Source organism: Arachis stenosperma, chromosome 1 (assembly GCF_014773155.1).
Source record: "Arachis stenosperma cultivar V10309 chromosome 1, arast.V10309.gnm1.PFL2, whole genome shotgun sequence".
Lineage (NCBI taxonomy): Eukaryota > Viridiplantae > Streptophyta > Magnoliopsida > Fabales > Fabaceae > Arachis > Arachis stenosperma.
The window spans coordinates 45,818,525-45,830,821 of NC_080377.1; the positions used below are offsets into that span (position 1 = coordinate 45,818,525).

The 12,297-nt window shown below is 37.7% G+C and overlaps 1 non-coding gene across 1 annotated transcript; it reads left to right on the forward strand.

Annotated features, from left to right (window-relative positions):
* The first annotated feature begins 10,206 nt into the window (after window positions 1-10,206).
* Window positions 10,207-10,314, forward strand: LOC130955040 (small nucleolar RNA R71). The gene has a single exon (XR_009076569.1). It is a non-coding gene; the product is annotated as a small nucleolar RNA R71 (small nucleolar RNA).
* The last annotated feature ends 1,983 nt before the right edge of the window (window positions 10,315-12,297 follow it).

Consider the following 12,297-nt stretch of genomic DNA (forward strand, 5'->3'; position numbering starts at 1 on the left):
CATAATTAAAAATTCAAAAATAAAAAAAATATCTTTTCCTCATTTCCCTCCAAATTTTCGAAATTTTGGGTTGACTTGATCAAAAATTTTCAAAATTAGTTGTTTCTTACAAGTCAAGTCAAATTTTTAAAAAATTTAAAAATCTTATCTTTTCAAAATCTTTTTCAAAAATCATATCTTTTTTCATTTTTTTCTATTTTTCGAAAATTTCAAAAATCTTTTTCAAAATATTTTCAAAATCTTTTTCTTATCTTTACATCATATTTTCGAAAATTTACTAACAATTAATGTGATTGATTCAAAAATTTGAAGTTTGTTACTTTCTTGTTAAGAAAGGTTCAATCTTTAAGTCCTAGAATCTTATCTTGTAGTTTCTTGTTAGTGAAGCAAGTAATTTCAAATTTTTAAATTAAATCTTTTTATCTCTTATCTTATCTTTTTCAAAAAAAATTTTATCTTTTTCAAAATTTGATTTCAAAATATCTTATCTAACTTCTTATCTTCTTATCTTTTTCAAATTTGATTTCAAATCTTTTTCAACCAACTAACTAACTTTGTGTTTGTTTCTTATCTTTTTCAAAACCACCTAACTACTTCTCCCTCTCTAATTTTCGAAAATACCTCTTTCTTTTTCAAAAATTATTTTTTTAATTAATTAAAAAAATTATATTTTGTCTTTAATTTTCGAAAATTACTAACCTCTTTTTCAAAACTATTTTCGAAATCTTCCCTTCTCTTTTCTTCTTCTATTTAATTATTTATTTACTAACACTTCTCTTTACCTCTCTTCATCCATAAATCCGAATCTCCTTCTTCATTCTTCTACCCCTTTCTTCTTCTACTAACATAAAGGAATCTCTATACTGTGACATAGAGGATTCCTCTTCTTTTCTTGTTTTCTTATCTTTCATATGAGCAGGAACAAGGATAAAGGCACTCTTGTTGAAATTGATCCAGAACCTGAAAGGACCCTGAAGAGAAAATTAAGAGAAGCTAAATTAAATTATTCTAAAGGTAACCTTTCAGAAACATTAGAACAAGAGAAGGAGATGGCAGCCGAAAATAATAATAATGCAAGGAGAATGCTTGGTGACTTCACAAAGCCAACGTCCAAGTTTGATGGAAGAAGCATCTCCATTCCTGCCATTGGAGCCAATAATTTTGAGCTTAAGCCTCAACTAGTTGCTTTAATGCAACAAAACTGTAAGTTTTATGGACTTCCATCTGAAGATCCATATCAGTTTTTAACTGAGTTTTTGCAGATCTGTGAGACTGTAAAGACGAATAGGGTTGATCCTGAAGTCTATAGATTCATGCTTTTCCCTTTTGCTGTAAGAGACAGAGCTAGAATATGGTTGGATTCACAACCCAAGGATAGCCTGGACTCATGGGATAAGCTGGTCACTGCCTTCTTGGATAAATTCTTTCCTCCTCAAAAGCTGAGCAAGCTGAGAGTGGATGTTCAAACCTTCAAACAAAAAGATGGTGAATCCCTCTATGAAGCTTGGGAAAGATACAAGCAGCTGACCAAAAGATGTCCATCTGACATGTTTTCAGAATGGACCATATTAGATATATTCTATTATGGTCTCTCTGAATTTTCGAAAATGTCATTGGACCATTCTGCAGGTGGATCTATTCACCTGAAGAAAACGCCTGAAGAGGCTCAAGAACTCATTGACATGGTTGCAAATAACCAGTTCATGTACACTTCTGAGAGGAATTCCGTGAACAATGGGATACCTCAGAAGAAAGGAGTTCTTGAAATTGATACTCTGAATGCCATATTGGCACAGAACAAAGTGTTGACTCAACAGGTCAACATGATCTCTCAAAATCTGAATAGATGGCAACATGCATCCAACAGTACTAGAGAGGCAGCTTCTGAAGAAGCTTATGATCCTGAGAACCCTGCCATGGCAGAGGTTAATTACATGGGTGAACCCTATGGAAACACCTATAACTCATCATGGAGAAATCATCCAAATTTCTCATGGAAGGATCAACAAAAACCTCAACAAGGTTTTAACAATGGTGGACGCAATAGGCTGGGCAATAGCAAGCCATATCCATCATCTTCTCAGCAACAGACAGAGAATTCTGAACAAAACACTTCTAATTTAGCCAATGTAGTCTCTGATCTGTCAAAGGCCACTTTCAGTTTCATGAATGAAACAAGATCCTCCATTAGAAATCTGGAGGCACAAGTGGGCCAGCTGAGTAAGAAAGTCATTGAAACTCCTCCCAGTACTCTCCCAAGCAATACAGAAGAGAATCCAAAAGGAGAGTGCAAGGCCATTGACATAGTCAATATGGCCGAATGCACAAGGGAGGAGGAGGACGATAATCCTAGTGAGGAAGACCTCCTGGGACGTCCCTCAAGCAAGAAGGAGTTGCCTATTAAGGATCCAAAGGAATCTGAGGCTCATATAGAGACCATAGAGATTCCATTAAACCTCCTTCTGCCATTCATGAGCTCTGAAGACTATTCTTCCTCTGAAGAGGATGAAGATGTGACTGGAGAGAAGTTGCTCAATATTTAGGAGCTATCATGAAGCTGAATGCCAAGTTGTTTGGTAATGAGACCTGGGAAAGTGAACCTCCCTTGCTCATTAATGAACTGGATACTTGGATTCAGAAAATTCTACCTCAAAAGAAACAAGATCCTGGCAAGTTCTTAATACCCTGTACCATAGGCACCATGATCTTTGAAAAAGCTCTGTGTGATCTGGGGTCAGGGATAAATCTTATGCCACTCTCTGTAATGGAGAAGCTGGGGATCATTGAGGTACAACCTGCCTTGTTCTCATTACAACTGGCAGACAAGTCATTGAGACAAGCTTATGGATTAGTAGAGGACGTGCTAGTAAAGGTTGAAGGCCTTTACATCCCTGCTAATTTCATAATCTTAGACACTAGGAAGGAAGAAGATGACTGCATCATCCTTGGAAGACCTTTCCTAGCCACAGCAGGAGCTGTGATAGATATCAACAGAGGTGAACTAGTCCTTCAATTGAATGGGGACTACCTTGTGTTTAAGGCACATGGCCATCCCTCTGTGACAAAAGAGAGTAAGCATGAAGAGCTTCTCTCAGTTCAGAGTCAAGAAGAGCCTACACAGTCAAACTCTAAGTTTGGTGTTGTGAGGCCACAACCAAACTCTAAGTTTGGTGTTAAAATCCCATATCCAAACTCTAAGTTTGGTGTGGACAACTATACAACATTGACCTGATCACCTTGTGGCTCCATGAGAGCTACTGTCAAGCTATTGACATTAAAGAAGCGCTTGTTGGGAGGCAACCCAATTTTATTTATCTAATTTTATTTTATTCTATTTTATTGTTATTTTGTGTTTTATTAGGTACATGATCATGAGGAGTCACGAAAAAAATCATAAAAATTAAAAACAGAATCAAAAACAGCAGAAGAAAAAAATTCACACCCTGGAGGACGCACAGGCTGGCGTTCAACGCCAGCAAGATGCATCTGGCTGGCGTTCAACGCCAGAACAGAGCACCATTCTGGCGCTGAACGCCAGAAACAAGCAACATTCTGGCGCTGAACGCCAGGAATGTGCCTAGAGAGGAAAAACTGGCGCTGAACGCCAGTAACAAGCATGAAACTGGCGTTCAACGCCAGAAACATGCTTTACATGGGCGTTGAACGCCCAGAATGTGCACCAATGGGCGTTTAAATGCCAGAATGGTGTGCAAAGGCATTTTACATGCCTATTTGGTGCAGGGATGGAATTCCTTGACACCTCAGGATCTGTGGATCCCACAGGATCACCTCAGGATTTGTGAACCTCACAGGATCCCCACCTACCTCGCCCTCTCTCTCTCCATTCATGGTCATCCCTTCTGTTTTTCATTCACCACCTACATTTATCCACTCTTCCCCATACACCCCACCTACCTTTACAATTCATATTCTCCTTCCCACCCAATCCCACCCATATAGCCGAATCCATCTCCCCTCACTCTCCTCCATTTTCTTCTTCTCTTCTTTCTTCTCTTGCTCGAGGGCGAGCAATATTTTAAGTTTGGTGTGGTAAAAGCATAGCTTTTTGCTTTTCCATTACCATTAATGGCACCTAAGGCCAGAGAAACCTCAAAGGGAAGACAAAAGCTTCCACCTCTGAGTCATGGGAGATGGAAAGACTCATATAAGCCGTCATAGCTCAGTGGTAGAACATGTGGCTGCAAATCAAGAGATCCCTGAGATACCTCAGGGGATAAGTTGTCCTCCACACAAATATTGGAAGCAACTAAGGGTAGGAACACCAAAATTACTAGGAATCATTCAACAGAAGCAAGGAAGAGACATAGAGGAGCTCAAAGAGCACCATTGGACCTTCAAGAAGGCGCCACCCTCATTCAGGTGGATTCATTCCTTGTTCTTTATTTCTTTCTGTTTTTCGATTTTTAATGTTGTGTTTATCTATGTTTTGTGTCTCTACTTCATGATCATTAGTATGTAACCATGTCTTAAAGCTATGAATAGATTCCATTAATCCTTTACCTCTCTTAAATGAAAAATGTTTTAATTCAAAAGAACAAGAAGTACATGAATTTCGAATTTATCCTTGAATTTAATTTAATTATATTGATGTGGTGACAATATTTTTGTTTTCTGAATGAATGCTTGAACAGTGCATATGTCTTTTAATCTTGTTGTTTATGAATGTTAAAATTGTTGGCTCTTAAAAGAATGATGAACAAAGAGAAATGTTATTGATGATCTGAAAAATCATGAAATTGATTCTTGAAGCAAGAAAAAGCAGTGAAAAAGAAGAAGCTTGCGAAAAAAAAAGAAAAAAAATAAATAGAAAAAGAAAAAGCAAGCAGAAAAAGCCAATAGCCCTTAAAACCAAAAGGCAAGGGTAAAAAGGATCCAAGGCTTTGAGCATCAATGGATAGGAGGGCCCAAGGAAATAAAATCCAGGCCTAAGCGGCTAAACCAAGCTGTCCCTAACCATGTGCTTGTGTCATGAAGGTCCAAGTGAAAAGCTTGAGACTGAGTGGTTAAAGTCGTGATCCAAAGCAAAAGAGTGTGCTTAAGAGCTCTGGACACCACTAACTGGGGACTTTAGCAAAGCTGAGTCACAATCTGAAAAGGTTCACACAGTTATGTGTCTGTGGCATTTATGTATCTGGTGGTAATACTGGAAAACAAAGTGCTTAGGGCCACGGCCAAGACTCATAAGTAGCTGTGTTCAAGAATCAACATGCTTAACTAGGAAAGTCAATAACACTATCCGAAATTCTAAGTTCCTAGAGAAGCCAATCATTCTAAACTTCAAAGGAAAAAGTGAGATGCCAAAACTGTTCAGAAGCAAAAAGCTACAAGTCCCGCTCATCTAATTATAATTAATATTCATTGATTTTCTGGAATTTATAGTATATTCTCTTCTTTTTATCCTATTTGATTTTCAGTTGCTTGGGGACAAGCAACAATTTAAGTTTAGTGTTGTGATGAGCGGATAATTTATACGCTTTTTGGCATTGTTTTTAGGTAGTTTTTAGTAAGTTCAAGCTACTTTTAGGGATGTTTTCATTAGTTTTTATGTTAAATTCACATTTCTGGACTTTACTATGAGTTTGTATGTTTTTCTGTGATTTCAGGTAAATTCTGGCTGAAATTGAGGGACTTGAGCAAAACTCTGAAAAAGGCTGACAAAAGGACTGCTGATGCTGTTGAATTCTGACCTCCCTGCACTCGAAATGGATTTTCTAGAGCTACAGAACTCCAATTGGCGCGCTCTCAACGGCGTTGGAAAGTAGACATCCAGGGATTTCCAGCAATATATAATAGTCCATACTTTATTCGGAAATTGACGACGTAACTTGGCGTTGAACGCCAAGTTCATGCTGCTGTCTGGAGTTAAACGCCAGAAAAACGTCATGATCCGGAGTTGAACGCCCAAAACACGTCATAACTCAGAGTTCAACTCCAAGAGAAGCCTCAGCTCGTGGATTGATCAAGCTCAGCCCAAGCATACACCAAGTGGGTCCCGGAAGTGGATTTATACATCAATTACTTACTCATGTAAACCCTAGTAGCTAGTCTAGTATATATAGGACCTCTTACTATTGTATTAGACATCTTTGGTCTCAGTTTTGTTTTATTCTTCATCCTAAGAGGCTATTGATCACATTTTAGGGGGCTGGCCATTCGGCCATGCCTGAACCTTTCACTTATGTATTTTCAACGGTGGAGTTTCTGCACACCATAGATTAAGGGTGTGGAGCTCTGCTGTACCTCAAGTATTAATGCAATTCTATTTTCTTTTATTCAATTCTCTCTTATTCTTATTCCAAGATATTCATTCGTACCCAAGAACATGATGAATGTGATGATTATATGACCCTCATTATCATTCTCACTTATGAACGCGCGTGATTGACAACCACTTCCGTTCTACATGCAACAGAGCTTGAATGTGTATCTCTTAGATTCCCCAACAGAATCTTCGTGGTATAAGCTAGATAGATGGCGGCATTTATGAGGATCCGGAAAGTCTAACCTTGTCTGTGGTATTCCGAGTAGGATCCTGGGAATCCGGAAAGTCTAACCTTGTCTGTGGTATTCTGAGTAGGATTCCGGTAATGAATGACTGTGACGTACTTCAAACTTGCAAGTGCTGGGCGTTAGTGACAAACGCAAAAGAATCAAAGGATTCTATTCCAGTAGGCGCGGGAACCAACCAGCGATTAGCCGTGCTGTGACAGAGCGCGTGAGCGTAATTTTCACTGCGAGGATGGGATGTAGCCTTCGGCCAGGTGATGCCTCCAGACGATTAGCCATGCGAGTGACAGCCGCAGAGGACCATTTTCCCGAGAGGATTGAAAGTAGCCATCGTCGAACGGTGAACCCCTATACACAGCTTGCCATGGAAAGGAGTAAGAAGGATTGAGTTGAGGCAGGAAAATAGCAGGCGTCCTTGAGCATACAGTATCTCCATTCGCTTATCTGAAATTCCCACCAATGAATCTGCATAAGTTTTCTATCCCTTCTTATTATTTCATTTATTTTCTTATTTCTATTTTCGAAACTATAAACAATTTTAATCTGCCTAACTGAGATTTACAAGGTGACCATAGCTTGCTTCATACCAACAATCTCTGTGGGATCGACCCTTACTCGCGTAAGGTTTATTACTTGGACGACCCAGTACACTTGCTGGTTAGTTGAACGGAGTTGTGAAAACAACCGATGCCATAATAATGATTTCATACAAGTACAAAAGAACATGGATCACAATTTCGTCCACCAACCTCCTCCTGAATGGATGCATTCCCCCACTTCATAACCTCTAGTCTATGCCTTCTGGACTTGGATTTGGGCCAAAAAGGGTTTTAGAACGCGCTGGGGCGCGTTCTGTAATTTTCTGGTGCGTGGCCTCTGTCACGCGTCCGCGTGAGTCGCGCGATCGCGTCATTCGGAGCTTTTCCTTGCCACGCGGTCGCGTCAGTCATGCGACCGCGTCATGTGCGTTCTGCTTAAGGCACGCGGTCGCGTCAGTCATGTGGCCACGTCGCTGCTGATTTGTGCTTGGCACGCGATTGCGTCGTCCATGCGATCGCGTGGATACCAGTTTCCTTAAAGCTCCATTTTGCTTTCTCCTTTCCTTTTAGTTTGTTTCCTTTTTCATCCTCTAAGTCATTCTGCCTTAGAAAATCTGAAACTACTCAACACACTAATCACGGCATCGAATGGAAATAAAGGTAATTAAAATAATTAATTTTTAAAGCTTAGGAAACATGTTTTTCACAATATGACATAATAAGGAAGGAAAAGTAAAACCATGCAATTAATGTGAATAAGTAGGTGAGGAATTGTATAAATCACTCAAATTAAGCACAAAATATCTCATGAAATATGGGTTTATCAGTGGCATTCACTTTTTCCACTAAGGTTCCACCCTCATGTACCCACGTTAACTCCAACGTTAGTGGTCTTAACGTGACCACTAACGTTGCCTTCTTAATTTTTGGCCAACGTTATTGGGACTCACTATTCCCAATAACGTTGGCTTATACCCCTTCGCGAGCGTTATTCGGAATTACTTTTCCCATTAATGTTGCTTGGTGCCTTTTGTTCCTACGTTAGAGTTCACGTTAGTGTAGCTAACGTGACTCTTAACGTGGGTGTGTCTCACCTTCGAGAGCGTTAGTGACACTCACCTTTGTCACTAACGCTCCAAATGCCCAAACTCTCTACATTAGAACTCACGTTAACTAAGTTAATGTGGCTCTTAACGTAGTAGTGATGCCATCTTCCAACGTTAGTGACAAAAGTGAGTGTCACTAACGTTGGCTCTTTGATCTCAACTCCACGTTAACTTTCACATTAATGGTCTTAACGTGGAAGTTAACGTAGGCAATGCTAGTTGGTCAAACGTTAGTGACAAAAGTGAGTGTCGCTAACGTTGGCTTTTGTTCTTCTCTTCCACGTTAGAGTTCATGTTAACTAAGTTAACGTGACTCTTAACGTGGATCATTGCCAAGTTTCTCAATGTTAGTGGTGTTCACTTTTACCACTAACGTTGGAGAAAAATGTTATTGGTGTTCACGTTTTCTCTTAACATTGGACTTCTCTTTTTCTTCTACGTTAAGTACCACGTTAACTTAGTTAACGTGGCAAGTAACGTGAGCTATGGATGGCTTCGCAGGCATTATTGGTGATCACTTTTCTCATTAACGTTGCAAGCTTTTTACCATTCCACGTTAGTGTTCACGTTAACTAGGTTAACGTGAATACTAACGTGGTTCTTTCTTGCTTCCTTTGCCCTGAAATCAAGCAATTAAAGTGCATCAAAGCTCTAGCCAAAGTCATGAGATTATGCATCATCAATTTATCATGCAATTCTAGCAAAATTCTCATGAAATCATGCAAAGTTCACAATAGTTGCTTGAATCAAGGTGTGAGTGTATTTTCATCCAAAACTTGCCTTATTCACTAAGAAAATGCATGAAACTACCCTAAAACAGTAAAGAAAAGATCAGTGAAACTGGCCTAGATGCCCTGGCATCACAAGGTCACACAGAGCCTTTTCAAAGGTCATGGTGCCTATGGTACAGGGTATTAAGAATTTGCCAGGATCTTGTCTCTTTTGAGGTAAAGTTTGCTAAACCTATGTATCTAGTTCACTAATGAGCAAGGGAGGTTCACCTTCCCAAGTCTCATTACCAAATAGTTTGGCATTCAGCTTCATGATGGCTCCTAGATATTGAGCAACTTGCTCTCCAGTTACATTTTCATCCTCTTTGGAGGAAGAATAGTCTTCAGAGCTCATGAATGGCAGAAGAAAGTTTAATGGGATCTCAATGGTCTCTATATGACCTTCAGATCCCTTTGGGTCCTCAATCGAGAGCTCCTTCTTGCTTGAGAGACGTCCCATGAGGTCTTCCTCATTGGGATTCACATCCTCTCCTTCCTCCCTAGGTTCGGCCATGTTGATTATGTCTATGGCCTTGCACTCTCTTTTTGGATTCTCTTCAGTATTGATTGGGAGAGTACTAGGAGGAGTTTCAGTGACTTTCTTACTCAGCTGGCCCACTTGTGCCTCCAAATTTCTGATGGAGGACCTTGTTTCACTCATGAAACTTAAAGTGGCCTTAGACAGATCAGAGACTATGTTTGCTAAGTTAGAGGGGCTCTGTTCAGAATTCTCTGTCTGTTGCTGAGAAGATGATAGAAAAGGCTTGCTATTGCTGAGCCTATTTCTTCCACCATTATTAAAGCCTTGTTGAGGCTTTTGTTGATCCTTCCATGAGAAATTCCATGATGAATTATAGGTGTTTCCATAAGGCTCACCCATATAATTTACCTTTGCTATTGCAGGGTTCTCAGGATCATAAGCTTCTTCTTTAGAATATGCCTCTTTAGTACTGTTGGATGCATTTTGCCATCCATTCAGACTTTGAGAAATCATGTTGACTTACTGAGTCAACATTTTGTTCTGAGCCAATATGGCATTCAGAGCATCAATTTCCAGAACTCCCTTCCTTTGAGGCGTCCCATTACTCACGGAATTCCTCTCAGAAGTATACATGAATTGTTATTTGCAACCATGTCAATGAGTTCTTGAGCTTCTGCAGGCATTTTCTTTAGGTGAATGGATCCACCTGCAAAATGGTCTAGTGACATCTTAGAGAATTCAGATAGACCATAATAGAATATATCTAAAATGGTCCATTCAGAAAGCATGTCAGAAGGACACCTTTTGGTCATCTGCTTGTATCTTTCCCAAGCTTCATAGAGGGATTCACCATCTTTTTGTTTGAAGGTCTGAATATCCACTCTAAGCTTGCTCAGCTTTTGAGGAGGAAAGAACTTAGCCAAGAAGGCCGTGACCAACTTATCCCATGGGTCCAGGCTATCTTTAGGTTGTGAATCTAACCATATTCTAACTCTGTCTCTTACATCAAAGGGGAAAAGCATGAGCCTGTAGACTTCAGGATCTACTCCATTAGTCTTAACAGTCTCACAGATCTGCAAGAACTCAGTTAAAAACTGGTATGGATCTTCTGATGGAAGTCCATGGAACTTGCAGTTCTGTTGCAGTAGAGCAACTAGTTGAGGTTTCAGCTCAAAATTGTTTGCTCCAATGGCAGGGATTGAGATGCTTCTTCCATCAAATTTGGAAGTAGGTGTAGTATAGTCACCAAGCATCCTCCTTGCATTATTATTTTCGGCTTCCATCTTCTCTTCCTTTTTGAAAATTTCTGTAAGGTTGTCTCTGGATTGTTGTAATTTAGCTTCTCTTAGTTTCCTCTTCAGAGTCCTTTCAAGTTCAGGATCTGCTTCAACAAGAATATTTTTGTCCTTGCTCCTGCTCATATGAAAAAGAAGGGAACATAAAATAATAATAGGGATCCTCTTTACCACAGTAGAGAGATTCCTTTATGTTAGTAGAAGAAGAAAGGAATAGAAGAAGGAAAAGGTAAGAATCCAAACACAAGGGTGAAGATAGGTTCAGATTCTTGAGATGAAGAGAAGTGTTAGTAAATAAATAAATAAATAGAAGAAGATGAGAGGGAGAGAATTCGAAAATTAAATTTGAAAAAGGGTTAGTGACTTTTGAAAATTAAATGAAGAATTAAAATTAAAATTAAAATTTAAAACAATTAGTTAATTAAAAGAATTTTGAAAAAGAGGGGGGTAATTTTCGAAAATTAGAGAGCTAAAATTAGTTAGGTGGTTTTGAAAAAAATAAAAAATAAACAAAAGTTAATTGGTTAGTTGAAAAAGATTTGAAAATCAATTTTGAAAAGATAAGAAGTTGGAAAAGACATTTTAAAATCAAATTCTTGAAAAAGATAAAATTTTGAAGAAGATATGATAGAAAAGATATTTTGAAAAAGAATTGATTTTTTTTAAAATTAAAATTTAATTACTTGACTAACAAGAAACTAAAAGATATGATTCTAGAATTTAAAGATTGAACCTTTCTTAACAAGAAAGTAACAAACTTCAAATATTTGAATCAATCACATTAATTGTTAGTAAAGTTTTTGAAATTTTGAAATAAAGATAAGAAAAAGATTTTAAAATTCAAATTAAAAATTTTCAAAAAATAGTAAGAAAAATGAAAAAGATTTGATTTTTTGAAAAAGTTTTGAAAAGATAAGATTTTTAAAATTGAAAATTTGACTTGACTTGTAAGAAATAGCTAAGTTTTAAAAAATTTTGACTAAGTCAACTCAAATTTTCAAAATTTTGAGAAAAATAAGGAAAAGATATTTTTTTTATTTTTGAATTTTTAATGATGAGAGAGACAAACACAAAAATGACTCACAATATGAAAATTATGAATCAAAATACATGATGCATGCAAGAACACTATGAATGTCAAGATGTACACCAAGAACACTTTGAAGATCAAGATGAACATCAAGACTTATTTTTGAAAAATTTTCAAGAAAAGAAAAACATGCAAGATACCAAACTTAGAAATTTTTAATATTTAGACTCTAAGAATTCAAGAATGCATATAAAAAATAACAAAAGACACAAAACAAGAAAATATCAAGATCAAACAAGAAGACTTGCCAAGAACAACTTGAAGATCATGAAGAACACCATGCATGAATTTTCGAAAAATGCATAAATTTTTAAAACATGCAATTGACACCAAACTTAAAAATTGACACTAGACTCAAACAAGGAACACAAAATATTTTTTATTTTTATGATTTTATTAATTTTTTTTGGATTTTTGTAATAAATTTTTCGAAAACATATTTTGGAAAAAGGAAGTAATGAATCCAAAGTCCTCAATCAGAATTCCAG